This window comes from Capra hircus, chromosome 17 (assembly GCF_001704415.2).
Source record: "Capra hircus breed San Clemente chromosome 17, ASM170441v1, whole genome shotgun sequence".
In the NCBI taxonomy this organism is placed as follows: domain Eukaryota; kingdom Metazoa; phylum Chordata; class Mammalia; order Artiodactyla; family Bovidae; genus Capra; species Capra hircus.
In genome coordinates, this window is record NC_030824.1 from 18,239,705 (window position 1) to 18,255,259 (window position 15,555).

Consider the following 15,555-nt stretch of genomic DNA (forward strand, 5'->3'; position numbering starts at 1 on the left):
TTGTGAGAACAGGAGGTATAGTATTATTATCCCCATTTCACAGATTAAAGAACTGAGACCATGTAAGTTAAAAGCTCAAGGCTACTGGAGTAACTGAAGGCTGAAACTCAAAGAGTTCATAGGCCTTCCTCTAAAATTGATGACTGTGCTTTTCAGCAGACTCTTGGCAACTGTCAGGTTGAACCAGGTGAAATTTCTGGCAATCTTTTCCTGTGTTAGTAGCTTAGTCGTATCTGACTCTTTGCAACCCCATGACCTGCCAGACTCTGTCCATGGAATTCTCCAGGCAAGAATACTGGAATGGGTTGCCATTCCTTCTCCAAATCTTTTCCTGTAGCCATTCAATATATCTTCCTGTGTGGATTACCGCTTTATATGTTACTATTATTCCATTGGATTGTCTTTAATTTTTTAATTTGATTACAGAGGTTCTTTATATATTCTGGATATATATGTTTGTATATAGGTATATATATATTCTTTCCCCAATCTGTGGTCTATTTTTTTTCAATTTTTGAAAATGCTGCTTTTCTTTTTCTTTAATATTTATTTATTTATATTAGTTACAGCATGAGGGTTCTTATTAAGTTGATAAAAAAGCAATTGCGGTTTCAGACCATAACTTTTAAATCATTATAACTAGGCTCAAACACATTTTTATTAATCAAAATAAGAACCATTACAATCAATATATTTTTGCCAACAAGAAATAAGTTTGTTTATTTCTGTGGCATAAAAATCCGTGCTTCAGGATTCAATAAACTCTTGGAAAGCTGCTTTCCAAGACCAAATTTCTGCATCCTGCTGGTTGTGGAAGTTATTTTTCCTGCTAAAAGTTGTCAAGATGCTTGAAGAAGTGGTAGTCTGTTGGCGAGAGGTCCACTAAGTATGGCAGATGACGCAAAAGTTGTAGCACAATTTGTTCAGCTTTTGAAGTGTTGGTTGCAGTTCAACGTTGTTGTGAAGAAAAATTGGGCTATTCTGTTGACCAATGCTGGCTGCAGGCATTGCAGTTTTTGGTGCATCTCATTGATTTGCTGAGCATACTTCTCAGATGTAATGGTTTTGCTGGGATTCAGAATACTGTAGTGGATCAGACAGGCAGGAGCCCATCAAGCAATGATTGTGACCTTTTTTTGGTGCAAGTTTGGCTTTGGGAAGTGCTTTGGAGCTTCTTCTCGGTCCAGCCACTGAGTTGGTCATTGCTGTTTTTCATATAAAACACACTTTTCATCACACATCACAATTCAGTCAAGAAATGGTTTGTTGTTGCATAGAATAAGAGAAGATGACACTTCAAAGTGCTGATTTTTTTGATTTGCGGTCAGCTCATGAGGCACCCACTTATCAAGCCTTTTCACCCTTCCAATTTGCTTCAAATGCCACATGACCCTACATAGAATGGTCAATATTGAGTTATTTTTTTTCTCATGTAGTTGTAAGAGGATCAGCTTTGAAGATTGCTCTCAGTTGGTTGTTGTCAACTTCCAATGGCCAGCCACTACCCTCCTCATCTTCAAAGCTCTCGTCTCCTTTGCAAAACTTCTTGAACCACCACTGCACTGTTCATTCATTAGCAGTTCCTGGGCCAAATGTGTCGTTGACGTTGCAAGTTGTCTCCACTGCTTTATGACCCATTTTGAACTCAAAAAAATTGCTCAAATTTGCTTTTTGTCTAAATCATTTATATAGTCTAAAATAAATATAAAATAAACAGTAAGTAATAAGTCATTAGCAAAAACATAAAGTGAGAAATGCAAATTAAAATGATATATAACATAAGCACATTTATTTAAGAATGTATTCCAATATCAAACATCAAAGTTCACCAGTGCAAAACCGCAATTACTTTTGCTCCAACCTAATAGTTGGAGCATGTGAAATCTAGTTTCCTGATCAGGGAGAGAACCCGGGACCCCTACTTTGGGAGCATGGAGTCTTAGCCACGGAACCACCAGGGAAGTCCCTGAAAATGCTGCTTTTCAATGAACAAATGTTTTTAAAACTCTCCTTCACAAAGTATTCTACTATGCTCATGCTTAGTCACTCACTCATGTCCTGCTCTTTGTGACCCCATGAACTGTAGCCTGTCATCTCCAGGGAATCTTCCTGACCCAGGGATCGAACCTGGGTATCCCGCATTGCAGACAGATTCTCTATTGTCTGAGCCAGGAAGCTATATTTTCTTATAAAAAAAAATTTAAGGGCTTCCCTGACGGCTCAGTGGTAAAGAATCTCCTTGCCAATGCAGGAGACATGGGTTTGATCCCTGACCCAGGTGAACCACATACCTTGGAGCAACGAAGCCTGTGTGCCACAGCTGCTGAGCCTTTGCTCTGGAGCCTGGGAGCCACAAACACTAAGGCCGTGTGCCACAACTACCGAGCCCCCGGGAGCCTGTGCTCTGCAGCGAGAGGCCACTGCAATGAGAAGCCCTCGCACCAGAACTAGAGAGTAGCCCCCACGCACTGCAACTAGAGAAAAAAATTTGCACAGCAACTAAGACCCCGTGCAGCCAAAAATAAATAAATGAATTTAAGTTTTGCTTTTCACACTAAGACTTTATTCTCCTGGGATAGATTTTTGGGTATGATGTGAGGCAGCAAATCAAAATTGTTTAATCTTATTAACAATATAAAATCATATACATATAACTTAGTTAATGTTTATGGTTACTATATAAAAGTTAACATACATTACATAAGACATGTTATATATATTAACTTATATATAAATATATATTAACATGCATATATAGTCACACATACTATTTAGCTAACGCATATATTTGGGAGATGACTCTCTTTCCATGTCAGAAGATGCAGAATTCCTCATTTTTTTCAATTATTACAGGATCATGAGGGTGCTATGATTTAATGAGACTCCTATCAATAGATGTTTAGGTTATTTTTAGTTTTTGCTACTACATTTGCTGCTTCATTAAACAATCTTGTACATTGTGTATTTTGTATTATGGACATATATTTGTAGGATTAATTCTTAGATTATAACTATTTAATCTAAAGTATGTACATTTAAATTTCATTTTTAGGTTGCCCTCCAAAAAAGAATGAATCAATTTACAGCTCCACCAGCAATGTCTGAGAATGTCTGTGCCCCCATACTTGAACCTTTTCTGAATGCAAAATCAATATTACTCCATCAAAGACAGGCCATCAAAACTACCTGGAAATCACTGTGCATAGCTTCCTGTCAGATAAAGCTATTTGAGTCCCTGGTGAAATTCCCAAAGCTAAAAGAAGATAAGGGGGCTTAAATCTGCAGTGGCCAGTCAGATGCAGAGGTTCCTATTCTGTTGAAAATTCTTACATTGTAACAGAGATGATTTCAGCACCTAGTCTAACTCAGCCTAGCTCAAACAATAATTAAATCTGTTTGCAAAACAGGAATTGTGGAGCAGGGTTGAATTTCAGGTCTGGTTGATTTAGCAACTCAACTTTTTCAAGAACCCACAAACTTTTATTTTTCCCTACCTTTGGCAGAGTCTCTTCAGCAATGGATAATACAGATTTCCTTATTCATGTTTACATGTGGCTTTCTAAGCACACACACACACACACACACACACACACACACATCCTCTGGCTTGCCTCTGCTTGCCTCTAACATACATCTGTCCGTTCTGGACACACCACAATCAGGGTAAATTGAGTATTGCATTCACCATATGTCCTACACTGCTTCGGTTTTCAAAGGCTATGCCGGAGACTATTAGATGCCTGCCTCCGCCAACTGGGGAAAAAAAAAAAAACTTCCTTTTTTCTGCACCTGAATTTTTCAGCACGTGGATATACAGAATGAAGGCTGTTTCTAAATGTGGCCCTGAGACTAAGTCTGGCCAAGCTGAAGTAACATGTGCAACATCTGGGAAGTGTCCTTAAAGGTAGAAGGCAAACCCTTCCCTTTCTTTTTTCCTTCCTGCTGACTGGAATACAGATGTGATGGATGGAGCTGACATTGTTATGTTGACACCAAGGAGGAAAACCACTTGTTGTAACTAACAGAGCACCAAGAAAAGAGGGTCCTGTGCCCCTGATAATGGAGGTACAGAAGCATGCTAATTAGCTAATTGGGCATTATGAATCTCATGAGATCACCCTAAGAAAGTACTAGGAACTGAATGGCTTAAACAACTGTCATTGTCTCACATTGCTAGAGGAGGAAGTCAGCGAGGTTACTTCCTTCTGGGCACTCCGAGGGAAAACCTGTCCCATGCCTCTCTCCTGCTTCTGGTATTTGCTGGCATTACTTGGCTTGTAGGTGCATCATTCCAGTCTCTACCTCCATCTCCACCTAGAAGATGTGTCTCTTTGTGTCCAAATTTTCCTCTTTAAGGACATCAGTCAGATTGTATGAAACGTTCACCCTCCTCCAGAATGACCTCATCTTAACTAAATATAACTACAACAACCCTATTTCCAGATAAGGTCACCTTCTGAGCTCCTGGATCACATTCAACTAGGTAATGCCAGTGGTAACATCTTCAAATTGAAGCTAAACTGACTCTAATTCTGGTACTAGCTGTCTTCCTCAGGAACATAGCCTAGCACCTCTAAGCTGATATCTAAAAACCAAGTCTAATCATCAAAGTCATTAATTTCAATAAGCATCCCTTTCACTGTATTATAGCTTCAAGAAATATAATCTTTTCTCGAAGTTACTCTTGGATTTCTCACCTCTATTTGACTAAAATCTAATGCATTCTGATTAAACGGCAGCATTCTCGGCCACTCTGAACTTTCAGTCATACTTCATGGTCATCTTCTGATGTTTATCGTGTCCTGCCACATCGAGTAGTTAATCATTGCTTTCTCTTTTCTCCCAGGACTAGAGGCCTTATTCCCCTCTGCATAAAGATGTCTCAGAAGGGACTACCCTGGCAGTCCAGAGGTTAAGACTTTGCCTTCCAATGCAGGGGATGTGGGTCTGATCCCTGGTCGGGGAGCTTACATCCCGCATGCCTCACAGCCAAAACATAAAGCAGAAGCAATATTGTACCAAATTCAATAAAGATTTTTAAAAAGGTTCACATCAACAAAATATTTTTAAAAAAGGAAAAAAGATGTCTCAGAAAAGTATAATGCATAGGGTAGGTGCCACACAAATATTTATGCCATATACTATCTTTTTCATTTGAACAGGATTCAATTTGTGTCAACTTGAAATTTTATCAAACTAATGTCTCATGTTCATCATGTGACACAAAATATATGAGTTTAAACTTGGATGTGATATTTTGGGCCAATCCTAAGACAAACAATTCCTTGAGTAATCTATTTTTGCTAGCCAAATGGATAAGGGTAGAGTGTTTTCAAAATTTAGTGTACTAAAATTAGGGTGGCTTGTTAGCATTACCATTTGACATTGTTATCCCAGGGGTTTCTGATTTTAAACACTATCTTATTCCACTTAATTTTTTTCCTATGCTGGAAGTTACTTGTTTTTAATCTCAATTTCCAAAACAGATGAGTTTCGAAACCATTTTAAAGCATATTATCATTCATACTTTCCAGACAGAACAGATTGCACTAAGTGTTAACGTGATACATGAGAATTTTCAGTTAAAGAACTGAAGTGACTTACAATACGTTGCTTGAAATATATATGGTAGTAGATTTTCAAAAATAGCCACAATGTTTTATGGATCATCTTCTCAAGATGTGGAATTTTTTTACCTTTTAAAAATATTTTGGCCACATGGCATAGGGAATCTTAGTTCCTAGATCAGAGGTTGAACCCACAACCCCCTACAGTGGAAGTGCAGAGTCTTAACCACTGGACTGCCATGGAAGTCCCAAGAGGTGGGGTTTCTTTTTCCCATCCTTTGAATCTGAGCTGGTCTTTTCAACTTGCAGTAGAATTTGGTAAAAGTGACATTGTGTGAACATCATAGTGTAGGCTCAAGAGACCTTGCAGCGTCTGCTTCTGCCTTCCTGGAATTCTTCTGCTATAAGTAAATGAACTCATTCCAGGCAACTGAATGGAAAGAGGGGTCTAGCTGACAACAAACCCCAAGTGCCCAGCAATGGAAGTGAAGTATCTCGGGCCCTCTGTCTCCTTGACTGGATGCTACCAACTGAATGCAGCACCTGAATGAACTTCATTGAGATGAGCAGAACCACCCACTCAACCTACAGAATCATAAGCAATAATGAAATGCGAATGTTTTAAGTCGCTCAGTTTTGAGATCATGTTACACAGCAATAGGTCGCTTCAGTCGTGTCCGACTCTGTGCAACCCCATAGACGGCAGCCCGCCAGGCTCCCCGTCCCCAGGGTTCTCCAGGCAAGAACACTGGAGTGGGTTGCCATTTCCTTCTCCAAGGTAACTGATACACAGTCTTTAATATGACATTACTAAATTATTAGCCAAGTCTCAGTTTTACATATCAACAAAAGTCAGAGTTAGATGTAAAATGCCCAGAAAGCAGATGCTGGAGATAAAATTGGAAAAAGTTAAAGAATGTGTTGTTTGTTTATTATTTATTAATTCATTTATTTATTTTTGGCTGCACTGCATGGCTGTGGGATCTTAGTTTCCCAATCAGGGATTGAACCTGGGCCACCACAGTGAAAGCACTAAGTCCTAACCATGGGACTGCCAGCGAACGCCTGAAAGTTAAGAATTTAAATTCAACTAAATTGGATAATAATTACGTAACATTTATAAATATATTTTATTTTGGGGGGCTCCAAAATCACTGCAGGTGGTGACTGCAGCCATGAAATTAAAAGATGCTTGCTCCTTGGAAGAAAAGTTATGAACAATCTAGAGTGAGTGAAGTTGCTCAAGTCGTGTCTGACTCTTTGCGACCCCATGGACTGACTGTAGCCTACCAGGCTCCTCTCTCCATGGGATTCTCTAGGCAAGAGTACTGGAGTGGGTTGCCATTTCCTTCTCCAGGGGATCTTCCCGATCCAGGGATTGAACCCAGGTCTCCCACATTCTAGGCAGGCACTTTAACCTCTGAGCCACCAGGGAAGCCCTACAATCTAGACAGCGTATTAAAAAGCAGAGACATGACTTTGCCAACAAAAGTCTGTCTAGTTAAAGCCATGGTTTTTCCAGTAGCTATGTATGGATGTGAGAGTTGGACTATAAAGAAAGCTGAGTGCCGAAGAACTGATGCTTTTGAACTGTGGTGCTGGAGAAGACTCTTGAGAGTTCCTTGGACTGCAAGGAGATCCAACCAGTCCATCCTAAAGGAAGTCAGTCCTGAATATTCACTGGAAGGACTGATGCTGAAGCTGAAAAACCAATACTTTGGCCACCTGATTTGAAGAACTGACTCATTGGAAAAGACCCTGATGCTGGGAAAGATTGAAGGCGGGAGGAGAAGGGGATGACAGAGGATGAAATGGTTGGATGGCATCACCAACTCAATGGACATGAGCTTGAGTAAACTCCAGGAGTTGGTGATGGACAGGTATGCTGCAGTCCATGGGGTTGCAAAGAGTTGGGCATGACTGAGCAACTGAACTGAACTGACTGTGCCCTTTGGCACATGTATATGAGATCACAGAATGGAATATATCATTGCCCTTAAGGTTTATAATGAGATAACTTTCTTCATAATTGTTCAATAATAATGAATAACTTCCTTAATAACTCAGAAAAATGAAAGATGAAAGTTTTTTAAAAATAATTGTTCAAGGACGCAAGTTCTTAGACAATTGGATTACTATCCACAGACTCATTTATCTTCATTGTATTTAAAAAATCAATATAACATAAAGTTACACACCAATATTTTTAATAAATATAGATATAAAATTCTCAATAAAACAGTAGCAAATTGAATCCATCAATATATAAAAAGGATTATACATTATGTTCAAGTGGGATTTATCCCAACAATGTAAAGTTGGCTTAACATCTGAAAATCAGTTAATGGGATACACTGTATCAATAGTGAAAGCCACTCAGTCATGTATGACTCTTTGTGGCCCCATGAACTATACAGTCCATGGAATTCTCTAGGCCAGAACACTGGAGTGGGTAGCCTTTCCCTTCTCCAGGGGATCTTCCCAACCCAGGGAGTAAACCTAGGTCTCCCGCACTGCAGGCAGATTCTTTACCAGCTGAGCCACAAGGGAAGCCCTGTATCAATATAATGGACAAAAACCACTCGATAGGGGCTTGCATGATGCTCAGTGGTGAAAAATCCTCCTGCCAACGCAGGAGACACAGATTCGATCCTTGGTCTGGGAAGATCCCACATGCCTCAGAGTAAATGAGCCCACACACCGTGACTACTGAGCCTGGGCTCCAGAGCCCAGGAGCTGAAACCACTGAAGTCCACGTGCCCTAGGGCCTGTGCTCCATCCACAAGAGAAACCACCACAGTGAGAAGGTGGAGCACCACAACTAGAGAATAGCCCCCGCTCGCAGCAACCAGACAAAGGGCCGCACAGCAACGAAGACCTAGCACAGCCCCAAAATTAAATAATAAATACAATTTTAAAAAAGAAAGGTTTTAGAAAAAACAACACATGATAATCTCCATGCAGATAAGGTATTTGACAAACTTCAATACTGCTTCATGAGAAAAGGCTAAATGAACTAGGAAATCAACATGACCTATCCCATTGTAACTGAGGACTGTTCAATACATCATGTTCTGTGCCTCCAGTTTTTCACTTTTGTGAAATACACTTGGCTACAACTTCTCCTTGAGAGCACAATATGATCTACCTACCTATGATTTGCCTACACACCCAACATTCATCCAAGAGTGAATCATTCACACAAAGCACGTTAAACATGAGGGCAATTTTGCTCAGAATGAAGAATGAGCTTAGAAAATTGCTTTGGTTCCTCAAAAATGAAATGCAGTTCATGGTGAAGGAAGCCTAAGTGAGGACAAAACCCAGAAATACATTAAGGTGGGAGGGATCTTAGAGATCTCACCTTGTGCGTGAATACACTTCTCTGCCAAGATGCCAGCCCGTCTTTGAAAGGTAATAAACAAGTATGATATTCCAACGCATTTACTGATGCGCCAGGCACTGTTCTAGGTGCTTGGGACATATCACTGGACAAAAAGATTTCTGAGTCTGTGGAACTTAAATTCTAGTAGGGGACAAAAGTCAATAAACAATAACCCAACTAATTCAATAATATGTTAGAGAGTGAAAAATCCTTACAGAGAAGAGGAAATCAATATTGGAAGTAATTGGGTGTGTGCATGTGTGTGGAGGTTTATTTTTCAAAAATATTTATTTATTTGGCTGTGCTGCGTCTTAGTTGTGGCATGTGGGAATCTTCATTGCAGTATGCAGAATCTTTCAGTTGTGGCATATGAATTCTTAGTTGCAGTATGTGGGATCTAGTTCCCTGACCAGGGATCAAACCTGAGCCCCTTGCATTGAGATTGCAGTGTCTTAGCCACTGGACTGCCAGGGCAGTTCCAGGTGTGTGGACTTTTAAATTGGTGGTCGGGCTGGTCTCAGTGAGATGAAATTTAAGCAGAGTTGAAGGAGCTGAGGGACTTAGCCAACTGGATTTCAGGGAAAAAGCAGTCATGGAAGAGGAGACAGTCATGGAAGAGGAGACAGTCAGAACAAAAGCCCTCCTCTCTGATTGCTCTAATGTGAGGTTCTTAACTGTGAGTCACCACAACTGCAGGATAGAATTCAGGGAAACTGTTTCCTTCAATTATGAAGGTTGGCAACCCTTTCTGCTCCTACCAACGCCTGCTAACTGTCCTAATCTTTGATTCTCTAAATTATGAAACCACATTATGTCATGAAAATACATTGTTTTACCCACTCTAACACAGTAGAGCCTCAGGATTCCTCTGTATATTCTCATATAAAAGCATTAAAGCAGGATAAATAACAAGGTCCTACTGTATAGCACAGGTTTCCCAAGTGGCTCAGCTGTTAAGAATCCGCCTGCCAATGCAGGAGACTCGGGTTCGATTCCTGGGTCAGGAAGATCCCCTGGAGAAGGAAATGACAACCCACTCCAGTGTTCTTGCCTCGGGAATCCCACAGACAAAGGAACCTGCTGGGCTACAAGTCCAAGGGGTCACAAAGAGTCAGACACAACTTAGCAACTAAACAACAATAATACTGTATAGCACAGGGAACTATATTCAATATCCTGTGGTAAACCATAATGGAAAATGTGAAAAAGAATTATATATGTACAACTGAGTCACTTTGTTGCGTAACAGCAATTAAATACAACACTGTTAATCAACTATGCTTCATTAATATTTTTAAAAAAATCAACAAAAACAACCAAATGGAGATGTTGCTTATTAAACACCTGAAAAAAATATTCTAGAATTCAAGAGGATTTTAGCAGCTAGTCATGTAGATTTGAAAATCATTTGTACCTAGATGGTATTGAAAGCCATGGGGTTGAATGAGATCACAGAGGTTTGCAACAAGCAACTGTGCTAACTCTTTCTTTTGTTCACTCGATGTTATTGCCTGTTGTTAATTAAATTCCCAATGTTAAAAAATATCAACAGAAAATTCAAAAGTGCACAACCAAAGCAAAAAACAAAACCAAAAAAAAAAAACAACCCCAAATTTCCACCACCACCAATACCAAACATTAAAGTAAACTGGACCAATACAAGAAGCAGAACTGTAACTGGTCTAGAGTCAAAGATCAGGACAGGCATGGAAAGCACGAGGTAGGAACAGAAGGACACTTGTTAGAGGCCGTGAGAAATTTGCCTCAGGTCTAATCCCACAACCTGTCCTAATTCTGTTTCATTTGTCATTCTTGCTTATGACTCATGAACTAGCTGCTGGCATGATGTCACCCCTCTGGAGGAGCAATCTCAGCTGTCTACTGTGACAGAAAGCTGAGTCAGGGTTAGACCCTTGCTTTTTCAGTAATTCTTCATATTACAAAAATCCCAAATGTGGCCAGATTGTTGAATTTTATTTTATTAAAAAAAATGCACTTCCAGGAAATTCCCTGGTGGTCCAGCGGTTAAGAGCTCACCTTGAAATGCAGGGGACACGGGTTTGACCCCTGGCTGGGGACGTAAGATCCCATGTGCTTCAGGGCAGCAAAGCCCGTGCACCATACTAGAGAGAAACCTGAGCACTGCAACTAAGACCCAATGCTGGAATAAATAAATAAATAAAAATATTTTTTAAAAAATGCACTCCTGATAAACAGAATCTCCCCTTTACCATAGATATAATAAAATAATTAGGTTCATAACATTTTTTTCTTTCCCCCAGCCTGATCTGTTTCTCTGGTTGGTTGGGTTTTAAGATATTTTGAGTTTTTTTTTTTAATTTAATCCTATGTAAAAATAATTCAATAAAATGAAAGACAATGTCATTGTCTTTTCAGCTTATTCCAAAAGAAAATCCAAAAGAGAGTGATATATTAGGGTAGAGTAGACCAAATCTAGACAGCAATTAGTCAAATCTGCATGAAAATAAACCTGGAGAATTGCATAGAGGGTAGTCTTACTAATCACACAATTTAAATAGTAGGTATGGCCTTCCCTGGTGGTCCAGTGGTTAAGAATCCACCCGCCAATGCGGGGGACTAGGATGCCCACTTGTCTCAGGCAACTAAGCCTGTGCACTGCCACCATTGAAGCCCGTGCAGCCTAGAGCGCATGCTCCTCAACAAGGAAAGCCATCACTAGAAGTTCACGCTTGCCACGACTAGAGAAGGTCTGTGCTCAGCAATGAAGACCCAGCACAGCCAAAAATAAACAGGCGTTTAACAAATAAATACACAAATCCCATGGGTGGAGGAGCCTGGTAGGCTGCAGTCCATGGGGGCGCTAAGAGTCGGACACGACTGAGCGACTTCCCTTTCCCTTTCCACTTTCACGCACTGGAGAAGGAAATGGCAACCCACTCCAGTGTTCTTGCCTGGAGAATCCCAGGGACGGGGGAGCCTGGGCGGCTGCGGTCTATGGGATCCCACAGAGTCAGACACGACTGAAGCAACTTAGCAGCAGCAGCAGCAGCAGAGGGGAAGTAATTTTTCAATAACAGCTTCAGTCAATAGCTACATTATTGGAATATCAGTTGGTGAATATCCTGTAAGAATGTGAAACTTCTGTACTTCAAAGGACACAATAAACAAGTTAAAATATACATGACAAATTAAGAACATAATTTTGCAGTACACCTGAAAACAGAGAAGTTTTTTAATGAAAGGATTATATACCATTAAGTAAACTAGTACAAGAATGAGCAAAGGATACAAAGACATTGCATAGAAGAATAAAAATAGCCCATAAACCTAAGATATTGAATTAGACTTATAATCTAGAAACGATACATTGCATGCACATATTTCCACAAATATTCAGATTTCATTGTATTATTATTGTAAACAATATTTAATAAAATATGGTACACTATTGTACAGCCATTAATAATAAACATTCAGATTTCAAATACCGACAAGTATAGTATAACCTCGCTTTTGTTAAAAACCGCTTATACATACAACACACTAATAAAAAAATTCTTCAGTTCAGTTCAGTTGCATGTATTTGCTCAGGAAGACAATATACCAAACTATGAACAAAATTTTCTCTGAAAGTTGTGGTTATAAAGGATGTTTATTGTATTCTATATCTCAATTTATAAAGCAAATGTGTATTATATTTATAAGCCACAACAAAATCAAGAATTTCCATTTGGGGAAAGAAAAAAAAGTTTGGGGTTTAGAAAATTATTTGGTGAGAAAATATATTTCTGTACCTTATGAAGAAAAAAAGGACATGGGCTTTCTCTATGGGTTATTTTCCTTCAAATTTATGGCTTTGTTATTCTTTCTGCTTATAACTTTAAAAGTAACCATTTTAAACCAAGAGAAATCAAGCATCATATGTATTCTTTAAATGGTTATGAAAGAGTGTAACTTAATTGCAAATAAAAATGTCTTAGAAGTTGGATCCAACTCATAGGCATTGAACATCAGCTAACAGAAGGGTATGGGAGGTGAATTTTACATTTTTTGTGGATGACAGAGACAGGCCTAGCCATAGAGTGATGAAATACAATTTATATTTTAAGGTAGAACAAAAAATAGTTAATATAAAAATTTCTCTGCTGGTTTGGGTCTCCTCTCTTCCCTCTAATGTGTACTGTGCATCCACACTGCGTTAACCAGATATTCACAGCAAAAATAACTGCTTAACCATAAAGGTCAGTTTTCCCTTCTGACACCAAACCTAACTCCTTAGACAATTTACTTACTGATGACCTTATTAATGTCACAAGCTATATTATTCGTAGTCTGCCTATTTTACAGTTTGCATTCTGCCTATTTTTTTCTTGCATTACCAAATGTGTGACTGAGCCTCTGATAAAAATAATGACTAGGTGACTTAATCAATGTATAGTTCCATAAGATCCATGATTGTAATAGTATAGCTCTAGATATGGGAAGAAGCAATAAGAAGGAACAATTTCCTGGACAATAACAGACCAGTAAGAGAAATTAACAGGGGCCTAATTCAGCAATGGCACATTGACAGGCCTATCAACAAAATCCCCATCTGACCTCGGAATGATTATTCCTAGGGTCATGACAAATTGATCACAAAATGCCTCCCAAAACCTTAGTCAAAATTAAGATCAAAAGGGAGGGGATTGTAAAATAAAGAATGTTGCCCCCATCCAGATCTACAGGAATCAAGTCATGAGCCACTGTAGTCACTGTCCTTCAACACACCCTGAAAGGAATTCAGGGCAAAGACCAGGATGAGGATTTTGTGCTCTGGGAAAACTGGTAGAACTGGCTCTTGGATAGATATTTTCAGGAGAAAACTTTATGAACCCAGTTTCTTGCAGTTTCCCATACTTAGAAAAGGACTCAAACCATTAACTGAGGTGTCTATTCCTTTCGAATAGCAGTCAGTTTCAAAGATATGCGCACATACCCCTTTGCCAAAATCACATATTCCCTGACCATCACCCTTACCTCTTTGGAATAGTCCTGAGATTTCTGCAAGACTGTCTCACAGGCTATAATCCTCTGGTTGGCTTGGATAAAATATTCCATTTCTTTCTTAGACCGACTATGGATCACCTTTACGAGGGAGGTATTTTAGCTTAATTTCATAGCCTCACTCCATTTCTCCCATCTCCCTCCCACAAAAGTTGTTTCTTTAGGAGACAAATTTAAAAAGATATCTTCTTTAAGACAGCTGTCACTTTTCCCCCCTCTACTCCATTTCAATATAAACATTCTAGCTAGAATGCTGGTGATTTTCAAAACATGCTTATTCAGAGATCTCCATGTTATTAATAGAAAGAGCTCTGTAATTAGGAACTCTTTAGAAATGCTTTAACAAAATAATTTAACCCTAAACATTTAAAAGTGAATTTGTACAAGTCCAACAAATACATTGAAAAAAAATTTTTTTCCTAGAGGCTAAAGAAAAACACAAGTTCTTAGGAACTGAGTCCTACCTTATAAATTCACAATTGTTACAACACCCTTGTTGGTTTTATGTGCTAATGATAGTCTACCAACTATGAGGCAGAAGGGCAAAATGATTCCAGCAGAGAAACTAAAGAACAGAACCAACCAGGAGGAAGCTTCTTGTTGGCACAAAGTAAACTATACTTTTGCCCATGTAAGGACATGCAAACTTCTGAAAAAAAGAAATCAGTCCTTTGGTATTTTAGAAAGGAAAGTGCCTTCTTACCTGCTCAAGGAGCTGACAAACAGCTAGCTGGCCTTGTTTTGGTGGCCTGTGTGACAATTCACATTCCTTTTCACTGAAAGGCAAAGATTAGATACGGGTCCCCACCCTGGCTCCAAGTCCATCCTGAAGTACAAGTGTTTGGTTATGACCTCACCTCCCCACACCTGGAGACTTGTCACAACATGGCCAAGTCCAAACAATAACTCGCTCCTCCACCCAACACTCTTCCTAATACTCCAATACATGGGATAGAATACATTTGAAAAATGGGGCACCTTCTTAAGGCAACTACTTCCTGCTTTTCTGAGTTCCCTTCCATAAAATGTCTCCTCTCAAATTATTCTGAATTCTGCTTTAGGATTCTCTTCCTCAAATACCACTTGGGTGAGGTCAAGTCACACTGCAAAATCTTCAGCAGATCCTTAGTCTTAATAAAATTCCAACCCATAGTAAAGCAATCAAGAGTCCTTAGCATCAATGAAGTCTTTTTTCTACCCCTACCATCCTACATTTCTTGAGTGTTCCTGCCTGATTTTCCTCATGCCATTTCTTGTATATTCCAATGCTCATTCTGTCTACGGAAATCTGTAGTTCTACCTACCTTTTCTAAGGATTAGCTTAAAGGTTCTTTGTTCCAGAAGTTTTCAAATGCCCTCTAAATGAATATTGAAACTCCTGGCTCTGTGAATTTAAAGGCAGTCTTCCCTAGCTGCCTCTCCCACCACCCCAGAATAGCTGAGGTACCTTGCCCACTTCACATGGCCATGTGATGAATCTCCTAAGAGGAAACCATCCATTTTCTCCTACTAGTATCCAAGCTCTTCTTAAAACAGATTCTATTTTACAGTTTTCCTCTATTAATGCCCCAAAGC

The 15,555-nt window shown here is 39.4% G+C and overlaps 1 protein-coding gene across 1 annotated transcript in view; it reads right to left on the reverse strand.

The window, feature by feature from the left end:
• The window catches only part of CLIP1 (CAP-Gly domain containing linker protein 1), a 145,054-nt gene extending 129,529 nt beyond the window's left edge, over positions 1-15,525 (reverse strand). Inside the window, exon 1 of the mRNA XM_018061309.1 lies at positions 14,684-15,525. The gene's annotated coding sequence lies outside the window, so the exon portion shown is untranslated. The remainder of the gene's footprint in view (positions 1-14,683) is intronic.